This window comes from Macaca nemestrina, chromosome 8, assembly GCF_043159975.1.
Source record: "Macaca nemestrina isolate mMacNem1 chromosome 8, mMacNem.hap1, whole genome shotgun sequence".
Taxonomy (NCBI): Eukaryota; Metazoa; Chordata; class Mammalia; order Primates; family Cercopithecidae; genus Macaca; species Macaca nemestrina.
The window spans coordinates 16,712,329-16,728,114 of NC_092132.1; the positions used below are offsets into that span (position 1 = coordinate 16,712,329).

Consider the following 15,786-nt stretch of genomic DNA (forward strand, 5'->3'; position numbering starts at 1 on the left):
AATCTTCACATGCATGAGGTTGTACATGATCTATCTAACCTTACCTTACTTATGTCAGCTAGTGCCATTAACCCACTGAGGCTTCATGATCCAGACAACTGAACACTTGTTCAGTTCTTCAGATTCATGTTCCCTGCCTTAGAGTTGCACATGTGGTTTCCTCTGCTGAGAATGCTGCACTTCACCCATATCCCTCTGGATTAGTTGTTCTCCTCAGGGGACATTTGAAAATGTCTAGAGGCATTTTTATTTGCCACAGTTGGGCAAAAGTCCCACCGGTATCCAGTAAGTAAAGGCCAGAGATGTTTCTCTTTAAACATACTACAGTGCACAGAACAAATCCCCACAATAAAGAATTATGCAGTCCCAAGAATCAGTGCCAAGGCTGAGGCACTCTGCTCTATATAACTCATAGTTATCTGTCTTTCAGGTTTCACTTCTCCTGGGACGCCTTCCTTGATCTCCATGATTAGATTAGGAAGTTCAAGTCACCTTACATTTCTACTTTGTAGCAATTATTGCAATTGAAATTAATCAATTTTCTGTTTAAGTATGTATGTAATCCAGTCAAAAGAATAGCTGGAAGGACATAAAGAAAGACATTGTAATTCCAAGAGTTTGGGAGGCCTAGGTGGGTGGATCACGAAGTCAAGAGATCCAGACCATTCTGGCCAACATGGTGAAATCCTGTCTCTACTACAAATACAGAAATTAGCTGGGCGTGGTGTTATGCCTATAGTCCCAGTTACTGGGGAGGCTGAGGAGCAAGAATTGCTTGAGCCCCAGAGGCGGAGGTTGCGGAGAGCTGAGATCACAGCACTGCACTCTAGCCTAGTGACAGAGCAAGATTCCGTCTACTCATAACTGAACAGGAAAATGATCAAATTCCAGGGAATAATGGAAACATTTTTATCATTTCCCTTAGTCAGTGCTATCATCTTTCAATGGATTCCCCAGTTCTTCCTTCCTTTACTTTTCTCCTTAAGAATCCAGATTCACTCAGAATGCCCTTGTCACTTACTCCCATTTCATTTTGAGGCTTCTTAAATCCAAGGCCCAAGACGGACATTTCAGTTTGTCCCTGGTCCTCCTGACATGACCCACAAACTCTTTTTAAAAATATTTCGCTAATAACAGTCACAACTTATGGATTGTCGTGGATGTTTCCATGGCCCTTAAACTTCCTATTTGAACAGGGATGAGAACAGAAATGAATGAAGTTCCAACAACAGTTCTTGCTGCCACATCCACTGGGAAGAAATAGATAAGATAAATTAGGGAGAAAGAAGAGTTCCTGTACCTGGAAGTCAACACACATGTTCAATCTTCACTCCCAAGTCCTAAATCCTACCTCACAATTTTCTTGCTTTCTCCCTTCACTCCAAATTACCATAGTACTGCTTTCTTATCTTATTCTATTTGGGCTCCTATACCAAAATATTATAGATTGGGTACTATAAAGAGAAATATATTCTTATAGTTCTGGAGACTGGGAGGTCCAAGATCAAGGTGCCAGCAGATTTACTCTCTGGTGAGGGTCCCAGTTCCTCTTTCATAGATAGCCATCATTTTCCTGTTCCTTCACATGGTGGAAGGGGTGAGGGATCTTTTGGGGGTCTCCTTTCCAGGGCATTAATCTCTTTTATGAGGGTGTTTCCCTAAAGTCCCACACTAACTAATCACCTCCCAAAAGTCCCACATCCCAAAACTCATGCTGGGGATTCAGTTTCGACATATAAATTTTGGTGGGAACCCAAACCTTCAGGCTATAGCACTTATTCTGAGCCTTATCCTTTCTTATTGCTACATATTTTACTTAGATGAACTTTCTCTAGGCTCCACAGCACAATGTGTCCACTCTATCCCAGCACCTATCATAATATGCTGTAATTGATATTTCTGGTGTTTCTTCCTATGAAATTGTGAGCTCCTGGAGTTGAGGAACCATGTTTTGACTATCTTTACGTACAACATATGAGCAAAATGGCCTTGTTTCTATTCTGAAAGGGCAAATATTTATTAGAGAAACTCACTCTATTTTAAAGCGGAAAGTAATAATCTTACTCATTTGTATTACAGTGAAACTCTGGTACATTTTGAGAAATTCTTTAGTTTTAAATCTCCAAAGACAATGATCTAACTATAGCACTAAAACTTATTTCATTCTTTGAATGAACATTCATAAAATTGGAAAAACAGTTGGTTAAGAAAGATATGGAAAAATACTTAACCTCATGAGTAATCAAATAAATACAACTTTAAAACAATTAAATACAATCTTTAGGTTTTTTTTAAATAAGATGAGACTATCTAGTGTTGGCAAGAGTGTAGTCACATAGCTATTCTTATTCATCTTCAAAGTGTAAATTGCTAAAAAGTCTTCTTAAAGGCAATTCAGCAGTAAGTACCAACATAACTGAAATACAACTGATATCAACAATAGAAATGGGTTTGTTGTGATTTTCAAAAAGTAATTCCGAAGTATCGCAGCTCTTCCTCATTTCCTTCCTTTCCCATTCCCTCTTCACTTTCCCTTTCCTCTCTTGTAGATGACATCACTAGAAACCAAGAAGATGGTAAGGCCTGGAGGTGGCAGAGCTGAAGAGTTCAGAGAAGGAAGCCTGATGAAGAAATACAATTCTAATGGTAAACCTAGGGAATCAGGAAATCAATTTAACTAAGCCAGCTTCAGTTATGGCTTCTGTACAATCCAGTATTGTAAACCCATTAAATAGAAAGTCATCATAAGAAACCATTGGGAATAGAGGTTAATTAAATACATAATTAGAATCTGGTTTCTCACAAAGTCCTGGGAGAGACTAAAACTAAAAATTTTTCACTTGCACAAAAAGTGGTCATTTGCTTTGCTTTGGGTATTCTAATACCCTCCAAATTTATCTTTTAAAACCCAACATAAGATCATTTTTTAAAAATCATTTTTTATTATTTAATAATTGCTGGAGACAATTCAGAATCTTTCTTACGTTTTACACAGTCATTGCCAGCTACTCTTTATCTCTGTGGCTCTTGATTCAATTCAATTTGGCAGGCATTTATGGAGTGCCTACTGTGTACCAGGCACCATGCTAGGTACAGTATGTAAACATGAGTGTGACACCATCTCTGTTCTTACAGAGTACATGACCCCGCAGAACAAACAGGCACAAATACAAATGTTGACAGAAAAATAAGATGTATCACAATTGACTTAGATACCAACTCCCACAATGGCACAGAGGAGGAAGCGAGGCAGTGCTCCCTGGAATGACACAAACAAAAACAACAGTATCTGAGCTTGTTCTTGAAGGACTAGTAGTTTACCAAGCAAAATGGAAAACAGAAATTGAGTCCAGGTCTAGATATCAAGAAGCACAAAGAGACCCAGAAAAGACCATGGAGAATTCAAAGACCAGCAACACGCTTCAAAAGCCTTACGTGAATAGGGCATGCAGGGATTTGTTGGAGGCAAGGGTGGGTTTGAGAGCTGGAGATGAGATTAGTGAACACCATGCCTCTCTCTTGTATTAAAGAGGCCACAGGGAAGACAAAGCTCAGTTGTATTCAACAAAGTCCACTCAGGTAGCACCATGAAGGAAGGGATGTAACAGAGACAGGGGAGTAGTGGAATCGGTCAAGAGGGAATTTCAAAGGTCAAAGATGAAAGGATGGCCCGGTGCGGTGGCTCACGCCTGTAATCCCAGCACTTTGGGAGGCTGAGGTGGGCGGATCACGAGGTCAGGAGATAGAGACCATCCTGGTCAACATGGTGAAGCCCCATCTCTACTAAAATACAAAAAATTAGCCGGGCATGGTGGTGTGCGCCTGTAGTCCCAGCTACTCCAGAGCCTGAGGCAGGGGAATCTCTTGAACCTGGGAGGCAGAGATTGCAATGAGCTGAGATCTCGCCACTGCACTCCAGCCTAGAGACAGAGCGACAGTCCGTCTCAAAAAAAAAAAAAAAAAAAAAAAAGAAAGAAAGAAAAGAAAGGATGTGGGTCAAAAAGGAGTTTGGCATGAAGCATCAACAGGAAGCTGCTTCTATAGCAAATCTTAGGATTTGCTCAGAGAATCTGAGGGTCTGGGTGGAGGGTCTTAGTTTCATTTCATACTTGATATGCATGGACCCTTCTCCTCTCACCCCCAGCACATATGAAGGGGATGGACAGTGTTGGAACAAGATGGTCTTGGATTCAGAAATAAAAGGAGTCAGAAGCTGAAGACCTAAGGGTAACACAAGACGTCCAGGTTCTGAAAGCAGTGCAACTTGGAATTTTTGGAAAGTGAATTGACTTTCTGTCGCTGATTCTTTTTATTTTAGGAAAATAAAAATTATTACTTTTTCTTTAAATGACAAAATTATATATATGTATTATGTACAGCATAATATTTTAAATATATATACATTTTGGAATAAGTAAGTTGAGCTAATTGACATTACTTTATTTTTAGTGGTGAGAATGCTTAAACTCTATTCTGTTAGTATTTTTTAAAAATACATATGTTATTACTAACAATAGTCATCATGTTATACAATAGATCTTTTGAACGTATACCTCTTCTCTAACTGAAAGTTTGTGTCCTTTGACCAACATCTTTCTAACATTCCCCCACCCACACTTCCCCAGTCCCCAGTAACCACCATTCTATGCAATTTCTATGAATTTAACTTCTTTAGATTCTACATATAACTGACATGGCAATATTTGTCTTTCTATGCTTGGCTTATTTCACTTAACAAAATGTCCTCCAGTTCCATCTGTGTTGTTGCAAATAGCAAGATTTCCTTCTTGTTTATGGTTGAAGAGTATTCCCTTGTGTATATATACCACAATTTTTAAAATTTATTCATTCGTTGATGGACACTTAGGTTGATTCCACATCTTGGCTACTGTAATGCTGCAGTGAAAGTGCAGGCATCTCTTTGGACATACTGATTTCATTTCCTTTGTAATATACGCCCAATAGTAGGGTTGCTGGATCATATGGTGGCCCTATTTTTAACTTTTCGAGGAATCCCGTAACTGATTCTAAGTTAGTAGGGTAAAATTAAGAACAGGTGTTTAATTTGTGTTCCTACAGAGATGTTTCTAGTAGTATGATTGTCACATGCAGCTGCTGGGGTCCGTGAAAGCACAGTTATAAGAGCTTGGGCATCAGTATCAGGCAATGAGAATCTGATTCCTGCTTCTTCCCTCACCAACTGTGTCATTTCCAGCATGCTATCTAACCTGTGTGAACCTCAGTTTTCTCCTCTATAAAATGGAGACGTGCATTAATTAAGTGTTGTTGAAGGCACAAATGTATAGCATTCATGAAGGTCTTAGTCTTCTACTTGGCATGTGGTATGCAATAAATATTGACTGGTTGATTTGGCCCACAAGTATTACAGTTCCTGATACTTGGAAAACTGATGTTTACCTTTTCAGTAGCTCTGATACCCATAGTTGATCCCCCTGATCCCCTGAATCCACAGTGATCCAATGAGTGAAATCAGACAAAGATGTTTATCTCCACTTTTACAAATAAGGAGGCAGGCTTAGGGGGCTACACAGAAATTCCAAAAGTTGCACAGTGAATACAGAATAAAACTGAGAATAGATTCCAAGTATTTAGACTAAGTTTTAATTGCCTTATAATGTATCGCCCATCCTTTGATATTTGTCTTCTTCCACAAATATTATTGAGTTTCTGTGATGAGCTGATCCCTGTGGTGAATAGAGTATTCCATGTCCTGAGAGTGGAGGCTTAAGTATCTCACAATCCTGCGCTTCAAATCTCGCCCTCCTCCCATTTTATGATAAGAAATGTGTTGTATTCAACTCTCTCAGTGGAAACTAGTAGAGATCATGGCACAAAGTAAGTGCTCGTTAAATAGTCAATGAGATTATTGATCAATGGATTATTCTAATACAATCTGTTCTATGACAACTGTGTCTAGAATCGCAGGTACTGAGCAGAAGGAGGAAGCTTTTCTCTGCAGTGCCCCATAGGTGTGCAGTAATGCATAGGCTTTGAAGACAAATAGACCAGTTTTAAATCCCAGCACTGTGTGACTTTGGGCAGCATGAAACTCAGTGAACTTTGGAATAAACTTTATTTGAAGTTCATTCGGAACTTCAATGTCTTTATCTGGAAAATGCAGCCAATAACACTTGCCTGGCAAACTTGTTTTGAGAATTAAATGAGTTTGCCAGTTGAAAGTGCCTAGGTTAGTAAGCTGTCACGTAGGAAGTGCCAGATCAATGGTAGTGATTATTACTTGTGCAAGGTACAAGAGGTGGCATCAACTTGAGATTCACAAATATACTAGGTATATAGTGGGACCATCACCCTAACCTGAATTATGGCTGGAATATCCCATTGGGTTAAGCCACACTCTGAACACAGGGTTCCTTCTCAGATTGAGAAACCCTTTGTGAGCGTTCTCTTCACCACTGTACATGGGGAGGTAGGGACAAGTGCTGGCCTTCCACCACTGCTTCCTCTCACCTGGGGGGGTGGCTGAGTCATGCTGACTTGCACCCAGTACAGCTTGTGCCTGTGTCATTACAGTGCAGAGGTCTGCAGGCGCCACCAAAGTGAGTTCTGGCTTTTTATCCTCCTTGTTACAAAGGCCAGAGTCACACATACAACAGAAATGTAAACAAATTTTCCAAGCCTCTATTTGTTCTCAAATTGGTCAATGTTTCCTGTCCCACTGCCCCCGAATTCCAACCCTCCACTCTAAACCTCAAAGACTAAAAATGCAAATAAGTGAAATCTTCAATAGTTATTGATTTGAAGAGAAACTTTGAGCTTGAAACCTTGAATTTTTTTTTTTAGATTATTTGTAACACTTTAAGTAAAAACTTGGACAACAATTTAATTTCTGCCTATTTTTGAAAATGTTCATAGAATAATTGAACCCAGAAATATGAAGGATTAAAACCTAGAAATCCAATAAATAAAAAATGGAAACAATCTTAATGATAAATAAGAGGAAAATAATCAACTAAAATTGTGAAATTGTGACACACTTATATATTGTAATATTATCCCTAAAACAATGCTAGTTTTAGTGACATTAGAAAAATGTTTAAAATATAATGTTTAAAACAAAGACAGAAAACTCTGCATACAGCAGGATTCCAATTGTTAAATATGTTTAAAATGTACCAAGACGACTTCTATATATGATTATAATGATTATTATTTTTACCTGTTCTTTATGCATATCCACCTTTATACAACAAATGCTTAAAATCACATATATTCAAAAATGTTTGAAAAATGTAATAGTATAACTAATTTTCAATCGTCTTTGCCCTTGAAAGGGAGTTCTAAGACCAATCACTTCAGTAAGAACTTAACTAGTAAACACTTGTCTCTCATGAAGTTCTAGTCATTCTCATTGACATGAACAAGTTAAAGACTGGGCAACAAATGTGTTCATGAAGAGTCAAGTGCTGTCTGAGTTGCCGAATTTCTGGAGAACAGTATTGTATGGAATAAAATGAAAATAAAATCCTGGATTGAGAGTTAGGAAATCAAAGTGTTAATACTAGCTGTGCCACTAAATGGCTGTAGAGCTGGACTAGCTTACTTCCCCTCTTTGTTTTTGACTTGTTTCATTTGTAAAATGAGAAAAAAATCATTCCTTCACTCATTCATTTATTCACTGCTTTAAGAAATGTTTCTCAAGGTTATCTTGTAGCTTGAGTACTGTTGTAGACACTGAGAACAGATCAGTGGAAAAAAACAAATGTAGCTCTTACCTTCAGAGAACTTATGGTCCAGTGGGGAAGACAAACCATGGATTACTAAGTAAGTATGTGTAATAGTGTCAGGTGCTGTGAAGGAAAATGAAGCCAGGTAAGGAGAAAGAGAGCAGCCTGCAAGGTCCCTAAGGAGGTGATTTGTAAGTAGATAACTGAGTGAAACATAGAAGCAAATCTTGCTGCAATCCAGAGGGGAGGGTGTCCCAAGCAGAGGGAACAGACTATGCAATATATGGGAAATGGAAGTGTGGCTGGAGTCGACACATTCAGGCAGAGAGTGAAGAAAATGAAAGTCAATTCTTTTCCCCTGCCGTTTAACCAAATAGAATCCATGGGAGAGCCTGTCAGCGGGCTCAAAATGCTCCCGGAGCACGTGAGCTCTAAAGTCCAAGGCCTTCACACAGGGAGTGCATTACAGGAACTTCATCAGTTCTGCCGTGATGCTTTGAAGGCCCGCTGTGCAACTATTAGCTGATCACATTTAACAAACAGTGACGCAGTCACCAGGCATGTTTGTGCCCAAGCAGGTGATGATTTTCTCTCCACTGACTCCAGTCAAGGACTTTTCGCTTCCAGGTTTCAGGCTCCAGGTGACGTTGGGCACAGAGGGTCAGGAGGAAAGTGAACAGGTCACGCACCGAGCAGGTGACATGATCAGTGCTCAGCTCACATTTCAAAGAGCCCACTTTTCCTCCTATGTGTCAAGCACACAGTTACTTTGAATGCTGCAGAGTAGGATGATTCATCAATTTCCAAACCCTTGAGAAAGGAATCATTGTTTAGATATTTTAAATGTTTTCCTACCCCTCACAGAGGTAGCTATAGCTCAGGAAGATGAACTGAAATGAAGGTAAGAACAAAAAAAGAAGCAATTGGTCTCATCTATAATTATAAGCCTTATCATTTATTGTGCACTAATAGTCGCATTTCCAAGCAGACATTATTAATTAGTGAAATAACGAGGCAATTTGCATTCACCCTGATTCAGAAAAATTCAAACTACTTCAACCGACCAAACATAGGTAACTCAGACTAATTGCTTTTTGCTTTTTTATTAGATGGGGAAACTGAGGCATAGAAATGGACTAGATCATGAAATGAAGTAAAGTAAAAGAAGTTTTAGTCAAAGCTTCATAGAAATCAGATTTTCATCAAGGATGAAAGTGAATTGGGATTATTTGTAGAGATGTATTAGAGTAGAAGAAGGTTAATCACTTTCTGATTAGGTTAACCTCTGAGTATCACCATCAGCTTTGACAGGTTATTTAAGCTCTCTGAGTCAGTTTCTCTTCCCATAAAATGGAGCTGTCAATACTCGTCTGATATGCATGATTGTTCTGCAGAATAAATGATAAACCTGTGTGCTTGCAAAACAAAAGTGGGTTGTCATGTGAATGGATAGATATTGCCCAGAGCCCAGAAGAAACACCATTTCAGGAGCGGGGTGGGGAGGAGGCTCTGCATTAACCTAGAGTGTGTTGGGCTACATAGTTCTGGAAGAACTTCTATCCAGCAATCTGGGACCACACAACAGAAGGAAATTAAAATCAGCTTAAGAAAAGTGTGTGATGTCTAGTTGGGTTTCTAGTCTGAGGCATACGGAAGAATGCTGGCAGGTCTGTTTTCCACAAAAAAAAAAAAAAAAAAAAAAGAAAGAAAGAAAGAAAGAAAAGAATACAGCCAGGAGGGTTTGGAACCAAGTGGTTCCAACCATATAGCCAACCATCCAATGAACTCATTCTGAAATGAGTTGATTTGTGAGAGCATTTGTAGGCCTGCTTTAACAGGATGGTAGGTTTGTGACACAGAGAAGCTCTCATGGCTAAAATGTTTAGCTCTGTGCAATTAGAACTGACAGCATATATCTAAAAAAATGGCATTCACAAGTACTTCATGCACTTTAGGAAAACATGTGTATTGGATAAATATAAATAGCACAGGTGGCCAGGAGTGTTTTCCTATGTTAGTTTCTTTTTGTTTTGTTTTGTTTAAACAAGGGTCAACCAGTCTTCTGAGGTAAAAGAGAAGAAACAATAAATAATCAGAGACACAATCTCATGAAGGCTCTTTGTTTTTTAAACTCAAAGAAACAGAAGCTGAGAGAGGTTTAGTCACTTCACTCAGATTACAAAGTGTAGACAGTGTTAAATCAGAATCCTGAGTCAGGGATCTTCCCTTCCAAGCAAGGTGTTTTCTTACTTCACCCAACATGGCTCTTCATGGATGCACCTTCCTGAGTTGCAGCCAGCTCCTCGGAGGGTAGGATGACTGTCACTTCTGAGTCTTAAGATCAGGCCATGATGTGGTTTGGCTATGTCTCCACCCACATCTCATCTTCAATTGTAGCTTCCATAATTCCCACGTGTTGTGGAAGGAAACTGGTGGGAGTTAACTGAATCATAGGGGCGGTTTCACCCATACTGTTTTAGTGGTAGTGAAAAAGTCTCACAAGATCTGATGGTTTTATAGGGGAAAGCAAAGCCTTTTTCCTTGGTTCTCATTCTCTCTTGCCTGCTGCCATGTAAGACGTGCTTTTCGCCTTCCAGCATGATTGTGAGGCCTCCCCAGTCATGTGGAACTGTGAGTCCATTAAACCTCTTTTTCTTTATAAATCACCCAGTCTCAGGTATGTCTTTATTGGCAGTATGAGAAAAGACTAATGCAGGTCACTCAGGATTCTCACCCCAATGAGAATAAAATGAAAAGCAAAGTGGTTAAGCAAAAGCAATATGCTGTTTGGACTTGGGGATCTGGCTGTGATCTCAGATAAGTCAATGAACTTCACTGAGTGTCAATTTCCTCATCTGTTAAATATGGATAATGGAGGCTACCTTGCTGATTTGTCTGAGCATCGAATGTTAAAAGAAAATAAGTGAAATACGTTAATAAAGAAGAAAACAGCAAAGAAACATCCCTGTTCTTTCTCGTTCTGTTTCACTTTCTTCTCTTCAATGCTATTATTATCTTTTATCATTTTACCCTCGTTCAATGGCATGAAAATAGCTTCTCATTTCATCTAGATCTTCATCACATATATTTGATTTGATTTGATTTTCTTTATTGGGCTCTAGGAGCATGAACACAGTACAGACTGCCTTATATTGGCCTTATCTTTACACTCATCTTTCTGAATAACCTGAATGAAGGCAGGAAGCAGGATGACAAGAGGCTCTGCATCTTTCCCTATTTATCAGTCGGTAGGAATAATGTAAGGATTATATGTTTTTCTCCACCATGGACTGTAATATTCTATTCTATTGCCTTGAATTGCTTGTGATAAGGAGGGAGTGTTTGTTAAATATTATCTAGCTAATAGTACCCTTATTTGTATAGGGCACCTGTTATCCCAAGGTTTCACTTTACCCTACAAATATCTCATTATCTAAACGATACATCCCAGTGCCGCCAATAACCAAATCTCCTCCACAACCTTAGTTTCCAAAAGAACTAAAAGTTCTAGAAAGAATTCTTTGGTTGTGTTTCTAGGCTGTTTTCCCGCCCCTTGGAAAATTTGTGTCACATGTTGAAAGGAGACTTTATTTTTCTGTTGAGACCCAGGAAGCAATAAGGTCTGAGGTACTAGCTTGGGAGACAGGAGGTCCATGCTTTGATGGTGATTGTGGTGGTTATTTTGATGGTAACATACTTGATCACTTACCACATGGCTTGCAATTCTTATGTTTTAATTGATTTAATTCTAACCAAAATACAGGTTAGGGTATTTTTGATATAGGTAACACAAGAATCAACTAAGAATGGTATAAATAAAAGAGAATATTATTATCTCACTTAAAACACTCGTGATGGTAGGATGCTTTCAGGATTGGTTCCACACCTTGGGATTCTCCCCTCTTCACCCTGTTGGATTTTGCCTTCAGATGATTTCTCTCAATGAACACAAGGTGGCTATTGTAGCTCCGGGCATCATCATAACATGCAAAATTTAAAAAGGGAAATGAATATCTGTTTTTGAGCCCCTTTTTAAGAACAAGGAAAATTTCCTAAAAGCCCACTAGAGAACTTTTCTCCATGTGTCATTGAACCCATGTCCATTATTAAGACATTCACAGGCAAGAGAGGAAAGCTGCTGCACTTGGCTTAAATTGGCCAGTGTATGCCCACATGTGCGCGTGCACACAGACACACACACACACCCCATTCCACAGATAGCACACAGACTCTCATAAAGCAAAAGAATGCCAATTAACTCATCAAGATTAAGGTTCTATTAGCAGGCAAAAGCGGAAAGAACAACCATCAGCTAAGTAGCTATTGCTAGCCTGAGAAGCAGAGGTTCAGAGTAGTTATTAACTATATCAGTCAGGGTAAATTGACAACTGTGACAAAGGACTTTAAAATATTAGTGGACTAATAGAATGAAAATTTCTATCCTCCCATTCAGCTGGCAATAGAGAAAGAGAGGGAAAATTGTCCGTGGAAAGTTCTGGGTCAGGCCTAAAAGTGCTGCGTATCACTCAGCTCACATCCCATTGGGTATAACTCAGACCCCCGGCCACACAACTGCAAGGGAGAGAAAGAAAGGGGAGCACTCTCCCATGGTCACAGAGCAGGTGGCCCAGCAGAGATGTCATGCCAAGTAGGTCTTATGCATGGGTGAAGCCACGCTGCCTGTCATCCTGATAGTCCTCCTACCTGTGTGGCACTTTTAGCTATCAATGAATTTAATTTTCCTATCAACACATTTCCTGCTGAAACCATCTATGATAATTCCTGCCCTTATCATGGTACCTAAATTGTCCTTTTAAAACTCACTCCAGATCTTGCCTGAGGTCTCAATTTCCTTGACCTCTTGGATATTAGATATTATTGGCTCCCTGTTCTAGAACCATCACCTTTCCTCAGTTCTCAGACATTAACTATTCCTGTCTTTCTGCCAGTCCATCCTTTCCCATTACAGTTTTTTTTTTTCTCCTTCTTTCTGATCCCAGTTCTTTTCCCTCTACCCATCTCCCTGTGGACAACTCTGCCCATGATGATGGCTCCATTCTGATCTTTGTATTCACGTCTGCAAAATGCACATTATTATTCTGAGCCTGTCACCTGACCATAGGCAGTAATTCAGATGCTAACATTATTACAATGACTACTGTTACCTATATTCACACTATCATTATTATTACTCCTACAAATGTCTTGGTACATATCAGATATTATGGTAAGTTCTTTTCTCATTTTATCTTTTAAACCTCTCATAAATCCTAGGGATTTTTTCCCCACCCCTCACTTTTGTTTTAGGAAAGAAAGCTGAGGTTTATAGAGAAAAATAAAATGCTACTAAGTGGAAGAACAGGATTTCAAAACTAGACAGTCTGACTCCAAAACCAAAACTGTTAGCCCGTATGTGCAATTGCTTCTCAGACCTACAGGACTCTGCAAAAGATACTTGAGTTCCCTTCAAGTATCTCTGAGCTTGACCCAAAGCTAAGCACATAGTAAGTGTAGACAAATGCTAAATACAAACTCATCACACCCAACAGCAAGTAGATCCTCTTCTGACAAAATCTGCATCTCCTAAATTCTTCTTTTCACTATTTTTTCTCTAATTATGTTTATATTGTTTCATCCTTGTTGATACATGCTCTTAGAGACATGGACAATGGCATCAGCTACAATTTATCAAACACTTATCCTGTTCCAGACAATGCTCTTCACACTCTAACCCTATGAGATTAGTCTCATTATTATTCCCATTTTACAGATGGGAAACAAGCTTAAAGACTGAGTGGATGAGATGGGGTAATCACATAGAAGTTCAACTCTACCATCCACATTCCTATCCTTTAAGTTCTATTGCCTGTGGCAATGCCACTAACTCCAGTACATTTGTTTCATAGAGTCTCTTGAGGCTGTGTTTGTTCCTTCTTAGTCCTGTTGCCAAGACCCAGAGTAAATTCTCAAGTATCTGATTACAGAAACAGCCTCCTTGCTAAGCTATAACTAGTCCCCTCACCCTTTTAAATTAATGTTAGTAGATACCATTATTTTAATTGACCCCATTATCTGCTCTCCTGGTGTCTATTAATAGCATTTTCCAAAATCTTCACTCTGTATTAGTCAAATGATTACTTGTGTCTACATAGGACATATTTATCATTCTCTCCATTATTTAAGCTTAGTAAGGAGTATTGGGTGGGGCTTTCAAAGCACCCTGCACATCAGACTATGAGGAATCCAGGCATCATCTCCCAGGATTATTCTCTTTGTTTCCTCAATCACTTTCTACTTTGTTGACTCTTAAGGGGCACCCAGTCAGTGTTTATGTGAAGTACTTAATCAGTAAAAAGAACACAGACTTTGCATTTATCCATTCATCCAACAACCGCCACCCAATAAATTGACCACCTGCTAAGTGCTAGGCTCTATCACATTACCTGGATGGATATCATCAGAATTAAATTAGGTAATAGTCAAGTCTTGGCTGGGCACAATGGTTCATACCTGTAATCCCAGCAGTTTGGGAGGCCAAGGCGGGAGGATGACTTGAGGTCAGGAGTTCGAGACCAGCCTGGTCAACATGGCGAAGCCCTGTCTCTACTAAAAATACAAAAATTAGCCAGGTGTAGTGGGGCACACCTGTAGTCCCAGCTACTCGGGAGGCTGAGGCGTGAGAATCACTTGAACCCAGGAGGTGGAGGTTTCAGTGAGCCGAGGTCATGTCACTACACTCCAGCCTGGGTGACAGGGCAAGACTCTGTCTGAAAAGAAAAGGAAAGGAAAGGGGAGGGGAGGGGAGGGAAAGAAAAGAAAGGAAGGAAGAAGAAAGAAGGAAGGAAGGAAGAGAAAGAAAGAAAGAAAGAAAGAGAAAGAAGGAAAGAAAGAAAGAAAAAGAAAGGAAGAAAGGAAGAAAGAAAAGAGAAAGAAAGAAAGAGAGAGAAAGAAAGAAAGAGAAAGAGAAAGAAAGAAAGAGAAAGAAAGAAAGAAAGAAAGAAAGAAAGAAAGAAAGAAAAAGAAAGAAAGAAAGAAAGAAAGAAAAAGAGAAAGAAAGAGAAAGAAAAGAAAGAGAAAGAAAAAGAAAGAAAGGAGGGAGGGAAGGAAGGAAGGAAGGAAGGAAGAAGGAAAGAGAAAAAAGCCTTTAGAATAGTTCCAGGCACATAGTAAGTGAACTATACATATATAAGTATGAATCCCCATTTCCTCTGGAATAAATGAATATGTCAATGAATTCTCAAACTTACTGTTTCTTATCGTGTTGTTAAGCTGTGTCTCTTCACCTGGTACTTTGCACTGGCTAGTCCCCCAAACCTGCCGCTTGGTGCATGGAATGATTGTGATACCCAGCCAGTTTTTCTCCAGTATGGATCCTGCCAACTTTTGATTTAGATTCTGCCTACCAGCCCTGCATTATTTTTACCTAACATCGATCCAACAAATATTTATCAAGTGTCTACGATATTCCTGGCACTGGGCTGGGCTCTGTAGATACAATGGTAAGCAAGATGCTTATGACCCCGAAAAGAAAGAAGCAGTAACAATTAGGTGTAAAAAAGAATATGCTTGTGAAGTCTAGGGTACAATGAAAGAACACACTCAAAGCAAAGCACAATCTATCCATAAAACAGTATTTGTCTTTCCTATTTGCCTGAGGAAACCTTTCCTTTTCCTTACACCAGTTCAATCCTACCCATTTTAGGATGCTACTGGGTATAGCTACAGAACACAACCCAAAACAAAACCTAAAATGACTTCAGTAGCATAAGACAAAGTTCGTTTTTGTTTTTGTTTTTGTTTAGTTCATGTGATTGCATAGTCCAGGGATAATTGATTTTAGGAGAAGCTTCATCTTATAACTCAAGGTAGGACCTAGAATTGCTTTCTCTCCATTTCTCAGCTCTAATTGTTCTGCATTTACTCCATTTTGGAAACCTCCTTCTCTACTGGTCTCGAAATTATTGTTATTGTCTGCCAAGGATGCACGCTTCCTGGTTCACAAACAGCAAGGAGGAGTGTATCAAATAAAAGTGCTGCCTTTTGTCTAATTAGCACTGCCCACCCCCATAAGTACTGTAGC

The 15,786-nt window shown here is 39.3% G+C and overlaps 1 long non-coding RNA gene across 1 annotated transcript; it reads right to left on the reverse strand.

Annotated features, from left to right (window-relative positions):
* Window positions 1–779: 779 nt before the first annotated feature.
* On the reverse strand, window positions 780–15,075 carry LOC105492797 (uncharacterized). Its single transcript, XR_011606740.1, has 3 exons — window positions 14,954–15,075; window positions 14,217–14,473; window positions 780–1,250 (listed from the first exon to the last, which is right to left on the reverse strand). It is a non-coding gene; the product is annotated as an uncharacterized lncRNA (long non-coding RNA).
* Window positions 15,076–15,786: the final 711 nt, after the last annotated feature.